Source organism: Ips typographus, linkage group LG14 (assembly GCF_016097725.1).
Source record: "Ips typographus isolate SLU linkage group LG14, UJ_Ityp_2.0, whole genome shotgun sequence".
Lineage (NCBI taxonomy): Eukaryota > Metazoa > Arthropoda > Insecta > Coleoptera > Curculionidae > Ips > Ips typographus.
The window spans coordinates 5,545,903-5,557,922 of record NC_138435.1 but is presented as its reverse complement, the minus strand read 5'-3'; the positions used below and the strand labels follow the sequence as shown (position 1 = coordinate 5,557,922).

Below are 12,020 nucleotides of genomic sequence, written 5' to 3'. Positions count from 1 at the left end.
TTGTCACTGTCAGTCAGTAGTCATAGTGATTCAGTTGTTATAAAAGGCTTGTATATAAACTGTTCTTTACTCTCTGAATTATAATTCTTATTTTTTCTCACATTTATCAGTTAATTAAAGTCTGTTGTAAATTACTCCTGCTTATTTATTTTTGCACAAGCACGACTCGATCCTTCCAACAAAAGTGATTGAGATTTGTGGGAAGTCTATCTATTGTACCTTTCAATAGACAATGAACATATTTTTTTAATCTGTCCTTCATATTGATGAGATCCTGGGTGGATATTTTATTTTCATTTAAGGCTAGATTAAATTCAATACCCAGCTCAATGTTGCTTGTACATGATGAGCTAAATCATTGGTTTATTGTTGACAACATCATTAAAATTAAGAAATACCGGCTTAAAAATGTTTGCAGCCAGAAACATTATTATTGTTTGGACATCTTCAAATGCTTTACCAATTTCCAAATAATCTTTTTGAAATATCAAACTTAATTTATTCATTTTATATAAAATGGGCTTTAAGAAGACCAAATATAAGTAATTTTGAGAATCCTGTAACATGCTATTTAAAGTCCTAGCCGTGTAATATTTTTCTTTGTCTACAACTAATGCAAAGTAGGCTTTTAACTCTGTATACTGCTCTAAAATGATTCTAATGACATTATATCTGCACAGCCATCTAGTTCTCCTTAATTTTAAAAAATTGTGATATACATATCGCTCAAACTTTTGACAATTTGCCAGCAATTTAGCACTTAACACCAGATATCATTGATGCTAGACAAGTATTTAATTACTTACATTTTTCCAACAACAAATTTATTTATGTGCGAATAAAAACAGTTAAAGTTAACTGTTTTTATTCAAACTAAACTATAATTGCAATATATTAACATTTACTGAAAAGTGAAAATCATTGCAGTTTACAGTGTTTTTTTATGTTTAACACAATATAACAATATCATCATTTCAGTAAACTGCATTTCTGAACCTCAAGCTAATATGTCATGAGTATATGTAGCCTTATCTAAAAGCATGTTAAGTAATAGTAGTAATATTTTTGAATAAAGTGTAGTTTGTGGTGAGTTTAAATATGAGTTCTAGAAACCACATATATGAGACATCTACCGATCAAGTACTATGATTGTAAAGAAAACATCTTTGTGCTGCTGCAATGTTCTTTTAAAACAATAAATCCAATACTTATTGAATCTAAATTTTTAGATATTTCGTTTAGTCGAACTTGAACGTGAACCCCTTCCTACAAATACTATACTTTAATGAAGAGAGAGAATCAAATAGTAATACAAAACCACGGACAACGCCTGTAATTCCTTGGGTATTAAGTGCATATTGTGCACCCGAGCATCCACTGTGACGTCACCCGGCGTAACACACACAGAAAAGAAGTTCCGCTGATAGGCCCTCTTGGATCTGATATGGTGTCAAATGCCAACTTGTCACTTTCCTGTTTTGTTTTCCTTTTGTTGTGTCAAAAAAACTAACATGCAGCTAAAATAAATTGTATTTTTATTACAATAGTCTAATAATTGGTGAAGATTATTCACTAAATTCAAGTAAATGTATATTTTTCGATAGACATAATGCACACAACGCCTGCTAGCCCAGGTAAGATTTCAATGGCAATTAGGCAATTTCATACCTAACCTAAATAATCTCTGCTGATGCATCACTTGTATACATTACTAAAAATTTGTCTAGTCTGACAATTTTTTAAGGGTGGTTCAACTAACAAATTGGGCCTATTTCACAGATCTGTATCCTGTATATGCTGAATACTTCACTCATTTTCCATGTGGATGAGAAAATACAACTTTTATGAAGAAATTGACCTAAGCGAAGAACAAATTACCCACTAAGAAGATTACAACATATCAATCAAGTTGAAGAGTGAAATTGTGTGCAATGGGTTCAACTACTTACATTAGAACAGTGAATAAAAAAAGCAAGTTTTAAGGTCAGTATATTGATTTTACTTAAATTAACATTCAAATGAAAACCAATGCATTTTTCATTATTGTTTTATGTTTAATAATTATCATTGTACACTTTAGTAAACGGGCATTGCTCAACATTGAGTTAATATGTATGATATAATGTCTTTGTAAAGTACATACTGCATAAATTTGATGAAATGGAAGGGACTTAAGCCTAGTTTATAAAAAAAATAATTAAATTTTAGTATTAGTAATAACTGAATTCAATTAAAAACCAACATTTTTTATGGCTAATACGAAAATTAAAACTTTTTGCCTTTTTTGCACCTGCAGTATGGTTAACCTGGCATTGACAGATGAATATTTTCACAAAAGTGATAGTTTTTAGGTACATGATTTTATTAACTTTTTCATTTTTGTTTTGGGTTCTTAAAGCTGCAACTTTTTATTTAATATTTACTATTTATGTACTGTCTATATGTCATGTAATAACCTCCATAAACTTATCATTATTTATAATCACCTTCAATTTTTACAGTGAATACTAATACTTAAACTAAATTTTGTTCTATTAAGTGGGCTTTACTTTTTGCAAAACCACTTGGAACCTTATTTTTATAGGAGGTTTTGGATTCTACAAACAATTCTTAACATATTTCATGCAACATACTCCATACTGATATTCAATTGTTTTTAAACACATGTCAAAAACACTTTTCAAAATTATAGGTCCCACAACTTTAACTTAAGAAAATCAAAAAAAATTAAAATCAGCTGTTCAAAATGAACTCTATGGACTGTTACAATAACCAAGAGGGTTTATTATCTTTTTACATTTTTTTTAAATGTCATTTTTGGGGATGTTAATCTGACTTCTTGGAAAATTATTGGTTTTAAATTATCAATATTTACAGGACAATTGTGGTACAAATTGCATGGAACAATACTTAGAATTGTTTGTTTCCAGAATCCAAGTTATACAATAAAAGAAGTGTTGCCATTTAAAAGATCAAAAATGTTTTAAATACCCAGTTTTTGGGCCATGTATAATTCCAATTCATATAACACAAGCAGTGGTTAATAAAATTAAAAACATAGGGGTCCGTGAATTTTTGTGAAAAGGTAGTCTTTTTAATTTTATTGAACTTAGGCAGTATGCATGTTACAAAAGCACTGTATGTAGTGTTATCTAAATGCATGTTTGAAGGAACAGTAATAATCTAATTCATATAAGTGTCAATTCTTCAGATCAAATGATGGCTACGAAATTACTTATATGATACAACATTTGCTTATCTAGTACCATGATTGTAAATCAAACATTCAAGGTGTTACAAATTCTATGCATTAGCATTGCTATCTCAGAAACTATAGTTGATAGAGCTTTAGTTCAAGGGAGGCAAAGTTGCGCATTTTACTGCTAAATAATTTGATAAAAAAAAATTCAAAAAAGTTTCATTACATCCGGAGATATCCGACAAAAACCGGAAAACTCAAATTTCTACTTTATTTTTTTACCTTTTTAATCAATGGCACCTTCTGGAGGCACTTTTTTATGCTCTTCAAGAAAATAGTTTTAGTTTTCAGCTCAGACATTACTTTTTTAGATACCAACATCAACTTCAAATTTTCAAATACAGACCTCAAATTTTTATTTCATTTTTTAGTAGCCACAGACCTTCTGAAACGAATGATGTGTCACACTTGTCAAAAAATATACCTAGTGTACTCGTATTATGCACTTGGTATGTTAAGATTTTTTAAAAAAATAAGCAATTGAATTTGATATGTTGTCATAATGAGTAGATAATTTAGTTTTATATAATTTAATAATAAGGTTTATTGCTTCTTCGAAAAAGAGAGAGTTTCTTATGGTACTTTTCATTTATTTAAAAAAAATATGTTTTTTGTTAGTTATTTACTTTTCAGATACTCACATGTTTGAATTCGAGGTTGATGAAACAGCTTAATCATATCAAACTAAATTATTTACTCATTATGATAACATATGAATTTCAAATGCATATTTGAAAAAAAACAAATACCTAAGTACACTAGGTATAATTTTTTGACAAGTGTGGCACATCATTATTTTTGGGAGGTTAATAGCTACTAAAAAAACGAAATCAAAAGTCCCGGTCGGTATTTTAAAATATTAAGTTAATGATGGTATCTGAAAAACAAAACGTTATAGTTAAATACAAACATTATTTTCTTAAATAACATAAATTAATGCCTCCAGAAGGTGCCTTTGATTTTCCAAAATAATCAATAATAAAGTGGTAGAAAAATAAAATAGAAATTTAATTAATTGTTTTTGTTGGATATCTCCGGATGTAATGAAAATTTTTAAATTTTTTTTTACTGAATTATTTAGCAATAAAATGCGCAACTTTGCCTCCATTTAACTAAAGCTCTATCAACTATACTTTCTGAGATACCAATGCTAATGCATCTAATTTGTAACACCCTGTTTTTGTGCAGCAGCAATGTTTTTTTTAACAATCCAATACTTAATGAAGTTCAATTTTTTGATATTTTGTTTATTTGAGCTTACCATTTTCTATAAATATGGTCTCAGATGGAAAGTAGTGCGTACATTCTATGAAAATAGATTTCTAGTTTCTACTGTTCAATGTAAAAAATAATATAAAAAGTTTTAAGTGCATATTGTGCAGCCTGAGCACTCTACTGCGACGTCACACGGCTTATCACTTTTAGGAAACAAATTCAGTTGATTAAGCCATCTTGCATCTGTTGTTATGTCAACTAAAGTTCGAATTTGTCACTTTGCTTTTGTTTTTATTTTGTTATGTCAAACAGATTCCCATGCTGCTAAAATAGTTGAATGGTTATATTTTTAATTTTAATACAATATTTCGAGAAGAGTTGAAAATTATACACTAAAATCAAGTAAATGTATATTTTTTGAAGGACATAGAGCCTGCTGGTCCAGGTAAGATTACAATGCCAATTTCATACTTAACCTATGTATTTAACCCTGCTGATGCATCATTACTACACATTTTTCTAATCTGGATTTTTTAAAGTATAGTTCAAGTAACAAATTAGGCCTCTCTTACAGAAATGTATCTGGTGTATATGCTGAATACTTCACTACATTTTCATGTGAGAAAACATAACTTTTATGAAGAAATTGACTTAAACAAGGCTCAAATTACCCACCAAGAAGTACTACATTAGAACAGTGCATATAAGAGCAAGTTTTAATGTTAGTTAACTATTTTGACTGAAATTGACTTGAAAAGCATTGCAGTTTTCATTATTGTTTTATGTTAACACAATAATCATCATTATTCACTTTAGGAAATTGCTTTGTTGAATCAATATGTATTATATTTAGTGTTATCTAAAAGCATGTTTAAAGTAATAGTAATAATGAGGTAGTTTACAGTGAGTACAAATGATGAACTCAAGACACCGCTTGTATGAGACATCTTCTATCTTATGAGTACTATGATTATAAAGCAAACACCTTTGTGTAGTTCCAGTGTTTTTAAAACCAAGCAAATCCTTCTGAATTTTTAGATAATTTCATTATTCAAGCTATTTCCTTTCTATAAATAATATCTCTTCTATAATAACATTAAGGTTGATTTGATTGTTTTAATCAGAGTAAACTGTTTGGGTACCTACAAAAAGTATCTTGTAAAACTGTGACAGTCCAAATTTTCTTTGTTAATAATGTAACCCTGTATATTGTTGAATTTTTGAATTTACTGATTGATCGATTGATCAGGAAGACTTGTTACATCTAAGGTGCACCGTTTTGTAATCTTTGTTTTTTTATAAGCTATGTGATAATATCAGTTTTAATTTAAGCTGGACAATTTTTTTTAAAACAAAAATTAGAAATGCACACGAAATTAAGACTATGCAGGGTGGATCATAAATTTGTGGCAGATACAATATGGGTATTTTTAAATAGAACCACATTTTTTAAAACATTTTAAATTCTACACTTAATTCTTAAACTTTCACACTATACAGGGTGTCCCATAACTATATGACAATCTCTCGGGAGCATACAGGGGAGGTCAAAATAATACGATTTGGTCATATAAACATTTTTCCTAAAGTCACTCCTAAGGGAGATATCGAGCCCCAAAGAACTGCCTTCCAGTTAACATTTTTGGCAGTAACTTTTGAACCACTTTGTATATTGTAATAGTTTTTGGGTTTAATATTTTATTGAAAGAGACCTTCTATTTGACATCAAAACGAGGTATCTCGTCTTAGCAGAAAGACATGAACTAACTGGTACCTAAGACACAATTTGCTTAAACTTTGACAGCTGTCATTATTTTTAGCTGCAAACACCATTTATATATACTCTTGACATTTTTATCGAAAAATCGTACTCTTCGTTTATATCGATAAAATGAACGGTTTTCGAGATCAATCGATTTTTCATTGAACTGCTTAAACCACAACGTTATTAATTTCGTTTTTTTGTTTAAAATACACATGGAAAGCGAAATTAATGTAGAACGAAACGAAAAAGTATGAAAGCTGATAGGGACAGGTGGGGTTAGCAGAGGTAAAAAATTAATAAAAAATTAAATAATTAAATGCTTATTAAATTAAAGAGTAATCATAATAATAATAATAATAATAACAGTCTTTATTTCGAATTGTGATTAGGATAGAGTACAATGTACATTATCAACTAATACAAAGGAAATAGCGTCATGGTAAACTATGAACTATGTAGTACAAGATACTTATATACATTTTCTGCGATTTTTCCCTAAATACAGATTTCAGAGAATAAGCAATATTTATTTAACAAAATAATCCTCTATAGTGTAGGGTTCTAATTCAATTAGTAAATTTTTTACTTCTTTTTTGAAACTTTTGTCCGTCAATGTTTTCAGCCTGTCTGGTAGGTTGTTAAATAGGCGAATACACATATATTTTGCATTCTTCTCAGTGAGTGTTAATCTATGTTTTGGACAGTTTACATCTTTAGTATTTAGAGTGTTCTTCCATATCTTTCGTTATTCTACACATAATTTTTGAATACTAATTTCCATAAAAAAACTAGTTTAACGAATATTTTTAATAATATTCTGTTTTAAGCAGTTCAATGGAAAATCGATTTATCTCGAAAACCGTTTATTTTATCGAAATGAAAGAAGAGTACAATTTTTCGATAAAAATGTCAAGAGTATTCATTAATGGCGTTTGCAGCTGAAAATAATGACAGCTGTCAAAGTTTAAGCAAATTGTGTTTTAGGTACCAGTTAGTTTCTGTCTTTCTGCTAAGACGAGATACCTGGTTTGGATGTCAAATAGAAGGTCGCTTTCAATAAAACATTAAACCCAAAAATCGTTACAATATACAAAGTGGTTCAGAAGTTACGGTCAAAAACGTTAATTGGAAAGCAGCTCATTGGGGCTCGATATCTCCCTTAGGAGTGACTTTAGGAAAAATGTTTATATGAACAAATCGTATTATTTTGACCTCCCCTGTATGCTCCCAAGAGATTGTCATATAGTTATGGGACACCCTGTATACAGGGTGTTACAAATTCGATGCATTAGCATTGCTATCTCATAAACTATTGTTGATAGAGCTTTAGTTGAATGGAGACAACGTTGCGCATTTTATTGCTAACTAATTTGGTTAAAAAAAATTGAAAATTTTTTATTACATCCGGAGTAAATTCCAAAATAATCATTACTAAAGTGGTAAAAACATATAGAAATTTGACTTTTTTGGTTTTTCTTGGAAATCTCTGGATGTAATGAAAAGTTTTTGAATTTTTTTGTTATTCAGCTTCGAACTTTTCAAACCTTCTTTATTCAGGTTAAAACACGTTGACGTTTTTTATGTTCTTGTCGTAATATTATTTTCTTTGTTTCAGATATTCTCCCGGTGAAGCGAGATGCATAAAAAGTCGTACAGGGGAACGCTGGAATTCTTATTTATTTTACTAATAAACTAAAGATTGGGGCGCGGGTTGTGTAGTTATTTGCTATTTCGATTTGCTGTTATACCATATGCAGCATTTTCCCATCCACAATATTTGGCCGCGTAAATTTTATTTAATGTCCGACTAAATGGGGATGTATTAAAAGAATTATCATTCCTTTAAATGTCAATCTACGCATGGCGAACTGAGTAACTGTGCAGAAGTTGACATTGGAATTGAACCAGACCAGCAATCAGTCATCAATATCTATCAAACGTACAATTTATTTTCCAACTGATTAACATCCTACAGCAAAATTAACTTTTTGTATCTGCCCAGTTCCGATTTATATCGAAGAATCAACCTTTTATCACGTGTGTTTTCTAAGAACGAGCCAGAATGTTTATTGTTAGAACTTTAAAAAAACCGCGTTTTTTAATGTGTATACATAACTTAGAACGTGTTTGAAACAATCTTTGAGAAATAAATATAAAATCAATCTTTTTCACATGACTTGAGTCATGATCAGATGATATTGGTTGGGACTTTGAAACTCAAATTTTTACGGAGTAAAGTAGTAGTCCATGTTACTCGCAGTGGAGGTGAAATCGTAAAAGTGGTGAAAAAACACGCAACCTTCTTCACAATGTATTTATTAGACCCTCAAAACTGAAGTGAACGTCAAAACGCCTGACATGTTTCGAGCATATAGATGCTCATCTTCAGAAGCTGTAAAAATCTTAATCTACTAAAGAGCTCACCGCATAAGTGGAAAACGTACCTTAAGTTTGGTAAATATTTTATTTTGTACCTTCCTTGCGATTAATCTCTTGATTAAAACTTTTTTTCTTTGCAACTACGCCTTTCTCTAAAATTTCAGTTTAATGTCATATATTTTACGACTGATTTTTTGAAATCTGTGATCGAGATGTTTCTTGTTCATTTTGTTTGTACAACATATCCCTTAGAGGCACGAACAAAAATTGCTCTTTTTTACCCATGTTGCACGTAAAAAATAAAGTCATAATTTTCTTAATTAAACACGTTTATTGGACAAAATGCAACAAAATATAACTTATTTTTCTTTTTTGAACTTAATCTTACACTTAGTAAAATGGTGGGGGGGTGGTACAAATTTAATACCACTATGCCTGAAAGTTATTCTCACTTTTAACGAAAAATGTATATATTTATTTAATTATCTTACCTTCTGATGGTATTGTTGAAAACATGTTCTCGACTTTGACAAGCACAACGGTACTTTGCATACTGAACAGGTCCACTCTGTTCGTATTTGATTCGTCTTAGTGCTACATAATGCACAGCGTCTTCTGGTGCTTATTTCGGGCTGATGGGCAGAACTTTCCAATCTAATTTCCGAAGACACGGTTGGTTTATGCTTTTTAATACACAGTGGAGAACTAACCCTAGTAGTTTTAAGCTCTACTAGTTTCTCGGCAACTAGTCCACTGACTACGGCTCTTCTGAAATCTTTATCGAGATATCTGTTGCCCATTTTGTTTGAAAAGTATATATGAGTTCACTACACAAATGTCAATAAAATGAAAAAATATACGATGCCACAATTTACGACTTCGTCGATCTAATCTTAAGTTGATCCAGTTTATCCACAAACCCCATATTCATGTTATAGTCCAATAAAATACTGGGACAATTTATATCTTCGACTTGCCCATTTCTCGATTTTCGATTCACAGTCGAGAAAATTTGAGGATCGTGATAGATAATAAATGCACGCTTCTTTTGTTTTTCCACTTAAAAATTGACAAACCAGTGTCACTCATTTTCTAGTCCGTGTCTCCCCATTTTAGTTCTTTATCTGCTCTCATTGGAAAAGCAGGTGTTTGAGTGGGCACGTATCTTCTTTCGATGACTGGCTGGTTATAGAAAAATAAGCCTCCACTTCTTTAGCAATAAATTCTGGACCTTGTACCCCGTTTAAGGTAAAACCTTGAATATCAACAGCAAACACTTTCATTTTTTTTTTCGGAGAGAGAGCTCAACTTTTTAGGTCAACAGTCGGAGAACTACTGAAAAATGATCAAAAAAGTGATTCCCAATTTCATACATGTTCTGACCAGGGTCCCTACGTAGTAATTTTTACGCTTATTTTTCATGTAATTAGGTATTTAGCTGCAAAAATATATTCAAATACAACAAATTATGCTTTTGTTAATGTCCTATCAGTCCATATTTGGCGCTGCACTTTTCCCCACTATCAACGCATAATTGTTGTTGATTTCCGCTTATTTTTCATGAATCTGCCCGCAAAAATATATTCAAAAGTAACAAAAATATGTTTTGGTAATGTCCTATCTCCCCTTCCTTTGGTCACAACTGCATATAAAAGCATAAGCGAAAGCGGTAGTAAAAATAAACAGAGTTTTTCTTCCAAGTCAGTTTAAAAGCAGCAGCTAACATACAACAAAAACAATGTCTAAGTCACCTGCCATTAGTGATTGTGCTGAAGCCCTCGACGAGTTGTGCAACATTGTTACACCACCAGAAATCCAGCCAGACGAAGTGATTGAAGAAGAAAACCAAAATAATAACGACAGCGCCTTAGAATACGAAATTGGAGAAGATGTCGTAAGTGAGACGTATAGCTGTTGCACTTATAATCCAAATATTGACGTGACATTAAGAATAAAGGAAGTGAATGATTTCTATGAAGTTCCAGTTGACAAGCGTGTCCAAAATATTACTGGAGTTGTTAATCAACGCGATAAGGATTGGTGGTTATGGAATCGTGCTGTACAACACCATGAATCAATAGGGTTTTGTAATTTCCATTATGTTCTTGAGATAAGATCTATAAATTTAATTATGAATATTTGCCTTGAATGTCATAAAGGTTTTGTTGATGAGTTTAAAAGTTGCTTATCACTACAAGGGAGTGTCTTTTTTGCTAGTGCATGAACATGACTTTTTTCATATGAATTGCGATGTGTGTTGTAAAGCTACAAACGCTTATAATTTAAATTTTTCTTGTTTTTGGGGCAACAATATACATAAACGTTTAGAAATGATAAAATTATGGGGAGCACGAGAAGAATAAATGTGTTTTTTATACTTTTGGTTCCTTATTTTTTCCACAAAAACTCTCCTACAGCAGCAGCAGCAACATTGTTTTTTATTAGTACCCCCCCACGGAAGGGTATAAGGGTACAATCATTCAGTAAAAACCTTTTATCGTCACATGAATTTAACGCTAATGTGTGTCTCTGAAATGTTTGATAAATATAGTGTATAAACATATAAATAGAGTGCGATGTTAATTACATTTCCCATTCGTTCTAGTAACATGGCTCTGTTACATCCAACTTTTTTAATTCTCACTGCAATAATCAACAATGTTCTATACGTGTATCAACCTGAAAAGAATCCTGATGTATACGTGTGTTTCGATAAGATGAATGACAGCTGGCCTGATAGATGGGTGATGATGAGCAAAAATGACTTAATTGTGTCAGCAACGGTGCTGCCTAATGCCACTCACTATCAGCTGAGGCTTTGGTACCCAAATCGAACACGCGGCGATAGCGGCTGGCGAAACCTGACACAACTAGTTGCGACAAGTGATTGTTGTGAAGCGTGTTTGTGGATTGATATATTTTGGTGTACAATTTTATTTACTTTTCGGCAACTAGCGTTTTTAAAAATAAAACTCGAAATTACGAAAAGCAATATGTGTATTACCGCACTGGTTAAGACAGAAATTATGACTAAAATGTAATGCTGCGCTGCATCATTTATATAGATTACAGTAAATGCTGACGGTGCAACGTCTGAAGAACAATATTATAATGATAAAATAATATAAATGGTCATATAATTCCTCCCTCCTTAAGACTGAGAAAATGGGGTTTCATTTTCGGGGGGTTTTAATTGTATGTCCACTTTTACATCCTTTTTAGGTTTTCTACAATAATAGTAAGTTAAAACTATAATTCCTAATATTACCAATATAATTAATAATGTAGTAAATACAGATACACTCATTATTTCAACATCAATGTTCTTTAAAGGGTGTACAATCAATTTTTTCGCTAAATCTATGTCATTGTGAATATTTTCCAAATTGATCTCTTTTAACA

General features: G+C 31.1%; 2 long non-coding RNA genes across 2 annotated transcripts; one reads left to right on the top strand and one right to left on the bottom strand.

The window, feature by feature from the left end:
- The first annotated feature begins 1,492 nt into the window (after positions 1-1,492).
- Positions 1,493-8,410, top strand: LOC145737747 (uncharacterized). The gene is made up of 3 exons (XR_014180461.1): positions 1,493-1,634; positions 1,780-1,983; positions 7,855-8,410. It is a non-coding gene; the product is annotated as an uncharacterized LOC145737747 (long non-coding RNA).
- A 452-nt stretch (positions 8,411-8,862) lies between these two features.
- Positions 8,863-9,250, bottom strand: LOC145737748 (uncharacterized). The gene is made up of 2 exons (XR_014180462.1): positions 9,110-9,250; positions 8,863-9,053 (listed from the first exon to the last, which is right to left on the bottom strand). It is a non-coding gene; the product is annotated as an uncharacterized LOC145737748 (long non-coding RNA).
- Positions 9,251-12,020: the final 2,770 nt, after the last annotated feature.